This window comes from Panthera pardus, unplaced genomic scaffold (assembly GCF_024362965.1).
Source record: "Panthera pardus isolate Hobbes unplaced genomic scaffold, ASM2436296v1 HiC_scaffold_22, whole genome shotgun sequence".
NCBI classification, from domain to species: Eukaryota; Metazoa; Chordata; class Mammalia; order Carnivora; family Felidae; genus Panthera; species Panthera pardus.
In genome coordinates, this window is record NW_026526788.1 from 77,853,434 (window position 1) to 77,867,477 (window position 14,044).

The 14,044-nt window shown below is 47.3% G+C and overlaps 1 long non-coding RNA gene across 1 annotated transcript; it reads right to left on the reverse strand.

Annotated features, from left to right (window-relative positions):
- Window positions 1-560: 560 nt before the first annotated feature.
- LOC128779045 (uncharacterized) lies at window positions 561-11,350 on the reverse strand. The gene is made up of 2 exons (XR_008424976.1): window positions 10,623-11,350; window positions 561-1,693 (listed from the first exon to the last, which is right to left on the reverse strand). It is a non-coding gene; the product is annotated as an uncharacterized LOC128779045 (long non-coding RNA).
- Window positions 11,351-14,044: the final 2,694 nt, after the last annotated feature.

Genomic DNA, 14,044 nt, shown 5'->3' on the forward strand with positions numbered 1-14,044 from the left:
AATAATATCCAATTTACTTATAAATGCTAAGAACCAGGCACTGTTCTGAGTCCGTCATATGTATAACTTGTTTCATCCTCCCGGTAACCCCTTGAGGCAAGTACTTTTCCAGGTAGGTAAACTGAAACATAGAAAGTTAGCAACGTACCAAGGCTACCCACATCGTCAGTGTTCTTGGCCACCAGTCTCATTTACCACATCATTTCACTGGCCCTGGCTACACAAAGACAGGTTAAAATGAGCACAAAGATGGGGAGACATTTTGCCCAGATTATGGCTAACCCTGCAAAAAGGCATTTTATATTATATTTTACAGAAGAGACATTTGAGGCACAGAAAGGTTGAGTAACGTTCCTGAGATCATTCAGCAAGTTAATGGTGGAACCGAGTACTGACACTGGTCAGTCTGACCACAAAGTACACGCTCTTGGAAATCTTACGACTTTTGCCTGTTTTCAAAGATTTTGTAATGTAACGATTGAGTGATGTTCATCTATAATAAAAAGATTAGCAAAAACAGACCAACACATGCAATGTAAATTATGAAATGACACTGGAGATAAATGAAAAGGCATTTTGTTTCATTGCAATAGACATTTCTGAGCACTTGCACAGCAGCAGGGCATGATGCTAGGGTTTCTGTATGAATTAATTTATTTAATTCTTGCAGCTAAGGATTAAGGAGAACCAAAGCCTGCCCAAGATAACTTGATTTGAAAGAAGCAGAGGGGCACCTGGGTGGCTCAGTCCGTTAAGCATCAGACTCTTGGTTTCAGCTCAGGTCATGATCTCACAGTTCATGGGACTGAGCCCTACATCAGGCTCCACACTGACAGTGCAGAGCTTGCTTGGGATTCTCTCTCTTTCTCTCTATCAAAATAAACAAACTTAAATAAAAAGAAAGAAAGAAAGTAGCCGAACTGGACTTTACAGACCCCATCTCTTGCCCTTTGAATGAAACTGCCTGCCCCCGCACAGCCTCAGAGACCTTACACAAGTCACGAGGTATTGTCAGAAGCATCCTTCTTGGACACTTCCTTGGAGGAGACCTTGATGTGTTCTGAGTGTCTCGGGGCGGGGGGCAGACCAGCTTTATGTGTTGGGGTCACAAGAGAGGGGGAAGGGCCATCCAAAGTTAAAGGGCCATTATGGATGGGGTCAAGGGCAGTGGATGTTTAAATGAAGGCCTACCTGTAGTTGTCTCTTCTTCCGTAACTCAGGTAAACTGAAGATTACATAGATGATGGGGAAACGAGGAAGACCGTGTTGAGTGACAGGAACCATTCTGGCTATGTGTTGCTACTCCACAGACATAGTGGTTTAACACAATGACTATTCAGTGACACGTCATGTTGTTGTGGGTCAGGATTTCGGGCACTGGGCAGATGGGAGCCTCTTCTGCTCCACATAGCACTGAGCAGGGTCATTTGGTGCTGTTCACCTAGAGACTGGTCTGGAGAGTCAAGGGCAGCTGCACTCACATGCTTGGTGCTTGGTGGAGACAGCTAGAAGCGTGGGCTCAGCCAGGGCCCCCTTCCTCCCCAGGCAGTCTTGGGGCCTCTTCACACAGTCTCTGCAGCAGCGTAGTCAGACTTCTTATAAGGTGGCTCAGGGTGCCATGAGCAAGCCACTGTTCCCAGAGATAAATGGAAGCTTCCAGTCTCTTAATGCACAGTATCACCTCTGCCATATTCTGTTGGGCAAAACAGAGGCCACCAGGGTCAGGTGAGGAGACCTAGATCCCACTTTGTGACAGGAGGCAGGTCCAAGAATGCATGGCCTTCTTTAATCTGCCACAAGATGGTAGAAATATTCACTCAGCACCGTCAGCCCTTTCTTAGTCTGCACTAAGTACATTGACATTTCAGAGAAAACCCTTCACATTTCACTAGCTTATAGATGAAACTCAGTATTTTCCCCCTGAAATTCATCATCCTCTCCCTTTTTTTCCTTCTAGGTCTTTCCACAGCTTCTCAGGATCATATAACAGGTAGTTACTTGTTTTAAATTGAAATGGTAACCCCATGCCAAGAGAGCCATCACAGCAGATGCTAGGCAGTGTGCCTAGGATGTGGCACAGATAGGCTGGAACAGCATGGGCGAGGGGCTGCTTGTCCACTACCCACTCCAGTCTTGTCATGGCCCCAGCCATGAGAACACCAGGGGAGTCAGGACCTCAGTCAATGGAGCCTCTCAGTCCTCACCATGGCCTTGCCAAAGGGCATTCATTAATACTGCTAAGGCCTGAAATACTGACTTTTTAACCAAAGGGGCAGGCTGTAAAGGGAGTGGATCTGCCCAGGTCAGAGTAGGTAGGTGGGAGGGTGACGAGAAACTAGAAGGAAATGTGGTTCGCCCATCCAGGGGTACCCAGCCTGCTTTCTGGGTACAGTCCTGTAGGGGGCACCCATGACAGGCACCAACTTACCTGTAGAGGTTTCAGGAAATCCAGTCCCAGGGGGTTTCATGTCTGTCTGACCCAGCCTGGTTGTTCTAACTACAACCGACCAACAGCAGAGTGATGAGATGCCTGGGCACATCCCCACCTCCTGCCATCCGTTGCAGGAAAGACCAGGAGTCTTGGGATTCTGGGAGCATTACAAGTGAGTCGGGCACAAACGGAAAGAAGAAAATTAAGCAACGTAGTAATTTAAGGACAAGGTTAACAACGCATGTTGTGTTTTCAAATTTCCTCTAAAATAACTTGATGACTCTAAGATTTCTGCTTTCTTGTGTGGCCTGCCGCTTTAAGTGTGTGTGCATGAGTGTGCACGTGTGCACGTGTATGTATGCTTGTGTACTGATTTATATTAATATGACAACTAATATGGAAGAATTAGAGTTCATTTGTGTAGCTCTTATAAATCTAAAAACCTATAAGTTTCAGTCTCAGGAGCTACTAAGTTAAAGGAAACACAATCTACCCAGAAAAAGTAGTGAAGACGTGGTTGGCAGGGGGTGCCCATCATAGCGTCCTTCAACAGTCCACAACTTTTCTCCAACTCATCAGACCCCAAAGTTGTTCTGGAGCCTCCGGTTTCCCAAACCTTCCCCAACTAACACCTTACCCAGACCTGACAGCCTCTGTCCCTGTGTCCCTCATTCCCAACCCCCCCATGTACATACACTCTGCCTCTCTCCCCGCAAGCAAGAATCTTTCTGCCATAGAAGAGGAAGAAGATAGTGAACAGACCTGAAAAATACAATATTTTCTTCATCAGATGGTAAGGGGAGAGGAAACGGCAGGGAACTCCCATATATTAACACTTTCCCCTTTAGAATGAGATTGAATGGACTCTCCTTCCCCGGTGACATTTAGGCTAAAGATCTGTTCAGACAGCCTGGGTGTGTCCACCCAGGTGGACTGCTGCCTGACTCAACCAGACCACTGGGTGTGAGTGGGTCATTACTGGAGTCACACAAATGGGCACATGCTGACATCCTCTTTCCTGTTGCTTCAGGAGGAACTAGCTCTTGTGGAGGGGTCATGTCTAGTGTCTCTGGCTCATTTTCCAGTCCGCTGTATCCAGAAAGCTACCCAACAGACATCCAGTGCGTTTGGGAGATTCATGTGGATAAAAAATTCCGCATAGAACTCATGATTCCAACTCTGAAGTAAGAAAACAAACTTTTAAGAGAAGATTCTCTCTAAATATGAATATTGGTTTGTGACATCAGAATAAAGATATTTCATTTAGACCGAAACGTTTGGCGGGGGGGGGGGGGGGGGGGCCGAAGAATGCAAAATTCTTCCCAATTTAAGGGTCAAGTTAATTTTGTGATCAAAACTAGAGTTACTTCTAGTTTAAAAAATTCAATAAGTGATTTATTTACATATTTAACTCAACCTTATTATGATAGTTCTTCTTTTGATTTTGTTTTCTAAAGGTGCCACCCAATTCCTCCTTATCAGCTTTGCCCTTGTTCTACCATGGGTACCAATACCTATCTTCTTAGACTTCCTTTTTCCTTTATCTAAATTTTCAGCAAACAGTAAGAGGCTTTCCATACACACACTTGACCCACCTGCTCTAGCCCCAGGCCCGGCATCTTCTCAATGTTGCCACCAAGTGAAAGGAGGCAGTGAAGGCATGGCCTCATCTCTGACACGTAGGGAATATATTTCTCTGATTCACTTTTTTATCTCCATTTTTTATCTCCATGGCATGAAATAATAGCCGACATTTTTTTAGCGTTGGCTGTGTGTCCAGGCTCTATACAATGTACTTGGTATGCTTTGTCATATTCCAGCATCACTGCAGCCCTAAGATATATACCCTTCTCCTCTCCATTAGAGATGAGGAACCTGAGGCTCAGAGAGGTTAACTAACTTGCCTGAGGCTAACTGGCAAGGTCTGTCTGATGTCAAAGCTCCAGCTTTTCTCCGACACGTGGTTCTATGGGCAGAGTCTGTGCAAAGACCTTCTTGTAGTATGTGACAGACATCATGCTGAGAACCCAGCAACACTAGGAGATGCTATGAAAATCCACCTGTAGCACACACTGCTCGGCCCATGGAGTCAGGCATGCCCTATGCCAAAGAATGTTCTAGAAACATGTTTTCTTTGTTGACTGAAACCCTAAGGACACAGAGAGCAGTCAAGGAAGTGAGAACCTTGAACCCACACCTCCAAAGTCTATCCTGTTATAGGTCACCTGTGCCTTCAAAATCACACGGTTCCTTCAAAATCCCCAGCCTCACACACATCCCTTGTGAGAGATCGCCAAAGTGCAGATACTCTCTATATGCTGACCTTTCTATTTTCAAATTAACTTTTCTCGGAGCCCCTGGGTAGCTGAGTCGGTTAAGCATCCGACTTCGGCTCAGGTCATGATCTCACTTTTTGTGAGTTCGAGCCCTGGGTCGAGCTCTGTGCTGACAGCTCGGAGCCTGGAGCCTGCTTTGGATTCTGTATCTTCCTCTCTCTCTGCCCTCCCCGCCTCTCAAAAATAAACATTAAAAAAATAAAATTAAACAAAATTAACTTTTTTCTCCCCAAGATTTGGGGTATGAAAAATGTCATGAAATATGGAGGTAGGAAAATCTGGTTGTAATGTTTACATGCTGATCATCAGGGTGATTGGCCTGGTAAGAATTTATTTGTAGTGCACACTAGTCTTTCTAATGTTTCATGTAGACAGTGACTGGTGATTACTAAGTTGTAGCCATAAGCCTCCCACAATCTTCAGACAAAATAAGACTTCTGTAGTAAGGCATCTGTAGAAGTTAACTGATATTTTACATATCAATATGCAGTTTAAAGTAAATCCAAATATTTAATCCCATGATTGCCATACTTTTTAAGCTTTTAGATCTAGGAAGTTTTAATCTGCCACTAACCCTCCACTTCGATCCCCCCAGCCTAGAGGATATCCTTGGATGCCCTTACGACTCCGTTGAAATCTTCGATGGCCCCCGGATCGCCTCACTGTCCATGGGGAAGTTCTGTGCCTCAGTAGCTCTGATATTTTTCTCCTCCTCAGACATCATGACAGTGGTCTTCCGAAGTGATTCTATGATCACCAACACTGGCTTTTATGCTATGTTCAACGTGATTCCACAAGGCGAAAGAGAGTCAGGTAGCAAGCTTCAAGTAGGCTTTTGGTCTTTAAAAGACAGAACAGTTTTCTAACTTTGAGGGCTCCTGCTATTAGAAAAGGGCTGGAAATTAAGTTTTTAAAATACCCCACAATTGGTCCCATAAGCCTTACTGTGTGCCTGATAGATTTTTCCCACTAAGAGGGTCACATGGACAATTGAACTAAGGCAGTGAGGTGCAGTTGAAATGACAAGATGATTTGGGGGTGGTGGTAATGCCTGGGAAGACAGAGTCTGGGTGGGGAGGGCAGAAGAGAATGCTAGGGTGAGGGGGTTGCCCCTGCGGAGGGAATGGGAATGGACGGCCTTGCTGAGGAGGTCACATGTGATGGATGACAATGAGGGGGCATTCCAGGGAGAGAGAATAGCAAATATGAAGGCTCTTGGGGACATGCTGGAGAGACAGGGGAAAAGGTCAGTGTGGCACAGCTTGTGCGCTCAGAAAGGGAAGGCTGTCCCTGGGATGTCTCCAGGAGACAGCAGGCAATTCGAGCTGGCCACTGCCCGTTGGCCCAGAAATAGCTGTTCCTATTGGGCTTTAGGAAGTCACAGACACCCTGGTGGCCCAGGTGCCTTCAGGGGATAAATCTACCCTCATCCAAGTCATGTCCAAAAATGCAACTGGGGACCCATTTCCCCAGGATCCCAGTACTGTGTCAGAGAACCACACAGCGAGAGCTTTAGAAGCCATGTGCTGGGTGTTGAGCACTGACTGTGCTTTATACTCCCATTCCCACCCACTCATCACTACAGCCCTCTGAGATACATGCTGCTGGAGCTCCCATTTCACAGATGAGAAAACCGAGGCCCAGGCAGACGAAGGAACTTGTCAAAGGTTACACAGCTAGAGAGCATTAGAGCTGGATTCAAACCCTTCTCTGTCTCACCCTGAAGCCCGCAAGCCCTGCCTATTACAGAATTAAGACAGCCTTACGCTTTGCTCTTGAATTCATGTGCCTTAGCCATGAACATGGGAGCTAGAAATCCTTCCTACTTAAAACTTCCCAAACTCAAAAATAAAACCCTGCTCTGTTTAGAAGATGGACCGGAGCTGCGGCTGGTGGGCGGCTCAGGACGGTGCTCAGGACGGTTGGAGGTCCTCCACCAGGGGGCCTGGGGCACCGTATGTGATGACCTCTGGGACCTCAATGAAGCCAAGGTCGTGTGCCGACAGCTGGGGTGTGGACGGGCCATTGCAGCCCCTGGAAAGGCTCACTTCGGCCCGGGCTCTGGAAACATCCTCCTGGATAACATTCAGTGTTCGGGAAGCGAGAACCACCTCGGCCAGTGCCCCAGCTCTGGGTGGTCAGACCACAATTGTGGCCACCATGAGGACGCCGGTGTCGTCTGCTCAGGTAGCCTGTCCCCCCGTGGCAGTTTCTTCCTGAACTTTCAGCCAGCAACATCTTAGTGATGGATGGCGGTTGTGCACAAAGCAGGGCTAGGGAAGCGGAGGGCGGTGGCCCCGCAGATGAGTGTCCCTTTAGCCAGGTTGACAAAGAATGCTGACAGCCTGACTCCATTCTAAAGACACATGTGCCAGGCCCACATACCTGTCAAGTCCTGTTCTCTGCAATCTCTCCCAGGCCTGAACTGCTTTTCCAGGATCCAACATGCCCGTGTTGCTTGTGTAACACGAAGCTTACCTGCTTGAGATCTGAACCACCACCTGCCTTCATAAAATGTAACTCAGATTTCCTACATCTACCTACTTTTTTTTAATTCATGCAGATGCTGGGGACTGGGCTCCAGATGTGATCCCTGCATCCCCAGGTAGGTCCAACACCGTGAACTTCCAATATCTCTGCAAAGTGAGTAGGAAATCTAATCTCTGTCTTGACCTAGACACTGCTGGACTGTGACCTAGACACTGACTGACTACCCAGGGAGCTTTTAAATTCCTGATGCCCAGGCTGCACCAAGACCAGTCATATCAGAATCTCTGGGGTCACACCAGGTCATCAGTAATATTTAAAGTTTCCCATGTGGGGCGCCTGGGTGGCGCAGTCGGTTAAGCGTCCGACTTCAGCCAGGTCACGATCTCGCGGTCCGTGAGTTCGAGCCCCGCGTCAGGCTCTGGGCTGATGGCTCAGAGCCTGGAGCCTGTTTCCGATTCTGTGTCTCCCTCTCTCTCTGCCCCTCCCCCGTTCATGCTCTGTCTCTCTCTGTCCCAAAAATAAATAAACGTTGAAAAAAAAAAAAAAATTAAAGTTTCCCATGTGATCCCAACATGCAGCAAGTTGAGAACCAGCGGCTTAGACAATAAGCTAAGAGCCTCATTCCCCAAATGAAATGGCATCCCCAACTCCTCTCTGGACAACAGAGCAAGGAAGGCTGGGGGGAGGGGGAGAGGTTCTATCACCATGGCTGGGAAGAGGGTCAAGATGGAGAGGAGAGAAGGTAGAAAGTTTTGCCTCCCAGGGACATGTGTTAAAAAACGAAAGCCTGCAAGAAAACACCGATGCATCAATGGCTCGCTCTCCCAGTGGGTCAAGAACAAGCTGAGTGTGAGAAGTGAAGCCATTTGGGGCTATTCTGAGGGACTTCTGGCTTCACAGACATGGCAGGAACAGAGAAAGGGTATACCTTGTTCTGGTAACCTACTCAGAGTCGATGTGTGGCAGTGATGTCCAAACTCAAGACTCCAGCGGGATCTAAGCACGTGTGGTCCTGCCTCCTACAGCGGCCTACCTCTCCAGGACAGGCTCTAGCTGCCCACTTCCCTTCTTGCTGGCACCCTGGTCCCCACCCAGCCTCCTCCCCAGCCCTGCTCTGTGACAACTTCCATACTCTGCCCCCACTCCGGGTTTGGATGTGGGGCAGGTCAAGGTCAGGGTGCACCCTGTAGTGTTTGGGGGGTGGGCAAGGTGGCTGGCAGCCTGTCCCTACTCTGGACTGGCATCACCATGGGACATTTGGAGGGACACTTGGTGGGGGCCTCTTACCCACTCCAGTCCAGGCCCCCAGGGCATCCCAGGTGGGCGTCACCATCCCCTGTAGAAATGAACCTGTGGGAAGGGGCGATTGACTTCCCCACCTCCAGCTGAGGCCCCACATTTTCATTTTGCACTGGGACCCACTAATCGTGCCGTAGCCCGGGAGGGGAGGCAGAGCCCACAGAGCCATTTCTCAGGGACTGACAAGCAGCTACCTCTGCTTGGCGCCCTCTGGTTTTTCCTTTTCTATCCCAGCGAGGAATCTCCTCTAGCCCCCGGCCAGGGAGGAGAACACGGTTTTCGGTTCATCACACAGCTCTGCGCCACGTCCACTTGCGGTCTAGAGTATCAAACCTCAGAAGCCTTTTCTCTTTTTTCTCTCTGCTATAGTATTCCTTTTCTGAGTCAGAGAGGCATAGCTGACTGAATAAAAGAATGGGTCATGGAATAAAAGAAATTATAGGGGGAAATGAAATCCTTTATGTCTAAACAGTATACACCTTGTAAGCTAACCACTTCTCGATAAAGCGTTATATATTCTTCTGGACACACACACACACACACACACACACACAGAGTAAGGCTTTTGCCATTTAACTCTCTAAGGGAAACGCTGCATGTCAAACATTTTAACAAAAGGGAATTGCTTCTAAGACAACTTTAGGTCATCAAAAAAATGCATTCTGCTGATGTCCAGCACCCTTCCTGGAGAAGGACTGAGAAGGCAGGCAGTGGGTAGTGCCGCTGTCCTCACTGCTCTACACCTGGAGGCAGAGCTGCCCAAGGAGGACAACGGGCATAAAGGAATTCTTAAATGCATCTGACCCATTTGCTTCAAACTCTGTGCCCGCCAACCCCTAGTGTAGGACTCCAGCAAGTACCAGCTTCCCAATGGACAGGCTTTCAAAATCTGCCTTCGGCTCACCAGGCACTGGCGATTAAGGATGCATCTAGAGGGGCGCCTGGGTGGCTCAGTCGGTTAAGCATCTGACTGTTGATTTCGACTGAGGTCATGATCTCACATTTTGTGAGTTTGAGCCCCGCGCCCGGCTCTGTGCTGACAGCACAAAGCCTGCTTAGAATTCTCTCTCTTTCTCTTTCTCTCTCTGCTCCTTCCCTATTCATGCTTTCTCTCTCTCAAAAATAAACATTTTTTAAAAGGACACATCAGAATGTAGAAATATAGGCCTCCTGGAAATCAAAGCCAAAAGGACACAGGAAAGGAGGAAGCTCTCCCACTGAGGGTCATCTATTTCAACGTAATTCTTGTCCAACCTGCCCTCCCCTGCCCGGGGCTCTCAGCCATCCAGTTTTTGTCCCTGTGCATTTCTGCACACTCTGCAGTGACATGCTCAGAAGCCCAGTGATGTTTCTGTGGGTGATGCACGACTGATCGATCTCAGGACAGCCCTGGGGTTGGTGGACCCTAACACAGAAGAGAAAATAAGTCATGTAGCTGTGTGCTATCTGTGATTTCCTGGCGATTCACCGAAAGAAGGGGAGAGACCACATCCCGCGTTAGGAGAGAAAAGAGAAATGAGCGTGCGTGCCCACACCATGCTTCAAGACTCAAGCAGAGTTACAGGTTCACTCATTCGTACGTAAATATATGATGTTTTTGTGATGCCTCTTTCCTGATTTTCTTTGGTTTTGGTTTTTGCAGCTCCCATCCCTCAAGTGCCTACACCACGAGGTAACTCTCTTTTCATTGAAAGTATAACCTGTAAAGGATAGAATCACGTTGATAACCTGTAAAAGCAGAATGGATGTCTGTCTGTTCTGGCTACCTGAGGGGAAGGAATTGGTGGGAAGGAGCCCTCACGAGTGCATGGATTGTCTACATCTGAGTTGAGCTGGTTTGCATGGCAGGAAGCTGGGCAGAGCATTAATGAAATTATTGGCTGGACACCCCACACCTGCCACATACATGTCCCACGCCATTTCCAGTCTCACCTACAGCCTTAGGGTCCTGCTCTGGTACAAGTCACACATCTTTCCTTCCCCCTCATTCCCTCTCAGGGATGCACACACTGCAGCCAAACCACAACTATGCTACCACCATGATCCCTTCTCATTTTGTGACTCACTGTTGAGTTTGATGGAATCGTGGATTCTACTCCTGGGAAATGCCAGGTGCATGCCGGAAGAAGCCAACCAGTTGTCTCTTGTCTGCCCACAGGAGGAAGTAACTCTTGTGGAGGAGTCATTTCTGGTCTCTCGGGCTCCTTCTCCAGTCCTTGGTATCCAACAAACTACCCCACCGACGTGGAGTGTATCTGGGTGATACACGTGGCTGAGAAGTTCCACATAGAACTGGTGATCCCAAGGCTGAAGTAAGCAGCTTTGCCTTTTTCTACACCAAAGGCCAGATTAGCTTTGAATCCATGCTTTCCGTAAGTAGGTGGACTTTCTGCATATCTAGTCAACCCAGCTCAGTTTTGATATAACAAAAATGTCAAAAATCAGATAATAAACAACAGAAACGTGTTTCTTACAGTCCTGGAGATTGGAAAGTCCAAGATCAGCATTCAGTGTCTGGCGGGGCCCTGCTTCCTGGTTCACAGCTGGTTATAGTTTCACAGTCGCTTCACCTGGTAAAAGAGACAAGGGAGCTTTCTCAGGACTCTTTGTAAGGGCACTGATCTTACATTGTGAAGGCTCTGCCTTCATGACCTAATCACTTCCCAAAGGCCCTACCTCCTCATACCATCCTGCTGGGGGCTAGGTTTCAACATATGAATTTTGAGGGGACACAAACATTCAGCCTGCAGCACCGTGTGACACATCCTTTCACATTTTAGGTGAAAATAGGTCTGGTCATCTGAGCTTAGGAGTCTTATAATCATTGAGCTCAGCTCCCTATGCACTGGAGAACGCCCCAAACACCCACAAGCATCCCTGACACCAGACCACCAAGGCAGCGTCATCTGGGGTGGCCCACACACGAAGACCTCACGAACCCTCCACTCTCAGCCAGCTCCACTGGGGACACTGCTTCTTCCTTGGGCCGAGCCCAAGTTTGTTCTTCTTCATTCCCATTTTCCGAACTTCATTCTTGCCTCTAAGGCTACACAAAACATGTCTGCTTCCTCTTCTTCAAGAATGTCTGTCGTGACCCTGCTAAGAGTTTTCTTTCGCAGATTAAATAGACTCCATTCATGCATTCTTCTTAGGCCCATTGTACTTCCTGCTTCTTTCCCTGACCATCATCCATTTTTAAAGGAATTTCTCCTATTTTAATGCATATTTATATGCATGTATATATACATACATATTCACATATACATGAGTGACTTTTTAATGCAAATTAAAAATATTGCTTTTCCTGATATTGTTTAACCTGGTTTCAGCTTTCTACACTGGGTCCCAACTGGGTCCTTCTCTCTTCCTGACTTTGTCACAGTCTCTGCCAGACCTCTGCCACTGCTTTCCATCTGTGTTCGTTGGCCTCAGCAGTCAAGGAGCTGAATGGCTAAATGCTGCCTTCAAATGGGAAATGGGTCAGCAGTGGAGTGAGGGATGCATTCGATTAGCTTTACCTGATGGCCAAAATTCCTTTCAAATGGGGGAGAACATAAACCAATATCAGGGAGCATTGTATATGGTGAACAAAATATACTTATCATTCATTCATTCGTTCATTCATTCACTGCACACACATTTACTCATTTAAAGCAGTGTGAGAAGATTTGGTATGCTATATTCAAATCTATGGAATCCATAGTTCTATTCTTTTGGGGCACAGAGTATCATTTTACCACTTCTGGAAAATGGTTATTCCAAACGGCTGCAGTGGCCCACTCTCCCTGCAGTCTCAGAGCTGCTGTCCCAACAGAAATTTCCTGCTCCAATTTCAGAGGATGCAAATCAAGGAGCTGCTTAAAAGTGTTACCTAGAGCCAAAGCGTAGGCACTAACTTTCAGGGTTTGATGTTTTTAAGACTAGATTTCTCGATATCTGCTTTTTGCGTCTAAGGACATGAAGTTAGTTAGTTTGCTCCAATGAGGCTCCACTAGAAATGGCAGACCCCACAGGACATTCGTCTGGGCCTGGAGGCATCTTCTATTGTCTCAGTTGCGGGCATGGGGTACCACTGTCACATAGTGCTTAGAGGCCAGGGATGAGGCTGAGTGTCCTACTATTCACAAGACAGCCCCCCACAGCAAGGACTTCTCCAGCCCCAAATGTCAATGGTACTGAGAGCCCCTGATTGCAGCTTGCTTTAGTTTTTTTTTTCTATTTCAGCTCCTATGGAAACCCGCTTCACACTCGATTTGCAAAAATTATATTCATATTTAAAATGTGCCATTTCATTCTTGCTAAGTGAAGTGTGTCTTGTTTTCCACTGAAATGGTTTCTCAGATTATGGTTTCATCTGTTACTGTCACCCTATTGTCACCTTACACACAAATGTTATCATTTTTTCTTATCTTAAAGGTAAGAGGCACTTGGCTCTTACTCCTCTGGAACGGGTGTGCTTTCAACAAACAGGCTTTCAAATTTGGGAGTCTGCGTACACTGGGAGGTATCCATTGTGCGTGTATTGTGCAACAGGCACTTACAACACATGCCTTAGGGGCCACTTACGGCTGTTGGAATGCCAATGTGCATACCTCCCGTGTTTATCATGTTAGATTAATGTTGATATTCTTTAAGGAATATTTGTTGAGCCTGCTTTCATGCAGACTCTGGTCTAGGCACAGACTTCTAGTGGCAAACAAGACAGACAAGATCTCTGTCCTCATGAAGTTCATATTGTAGATGGGGAGGCAAATAGTACTCAAATAAACCAGTAGCTCAAGGACAATTCCCATCAGTGAGAAGTTGATAAATGCTATGAAGAAAAATATATATACCTAGATGGTAATAGGATAGAGAAGGGGTGGTTGGGCAGACGGGGTTTGGTGGGATGGTCAGGGACAACTTCTCTGATCATCCAGGTTGGAACCAGGCAGTTTGGGGCATGGAAGGAGAGAGTCCTACTCAGCAGGCCCTGGGGGCTTATTGACAGCAGGTCAACATCTGTCCCTGCTCCAGGTCCCACTGAGTGTTCTACTCAATGAGACACTAGTGGACACTTGCCCACACCCCCAGGGAATGTCAGAGTTTGAATAGAGTCAGGGGACATTCAGGAGGCACTGGAGGTAGAGAGGAAGCTGATGGGAAAGATCAAAAACCAAGATACCAGATGGGGGCCGCTGAAACAGAGCATGTGAGACACAGCGCAAGGATGACTGACCTGGGCCGGTGCCCACAGGGAAGGACAGAAGGGCAAATTCAAGCCATATTGAAGGGGTCAAGTCCACCAGTGGGATGTGTGGTTGAAAGGAGGCAGCAGTGATGATTGCAGTTTCTGGCTGGATACAGTACAAATGACGCTTTCATTTAAGACTTTTCTGCAGATTTCCTTGAGGAGATTTGCTGTGCCTTTACCTCCTCAGATTAGAAGACATATACGGGTGCCCTTATGACTTTATTGAAGTGTTCGACGGACGGCAAGTTGCCTCAC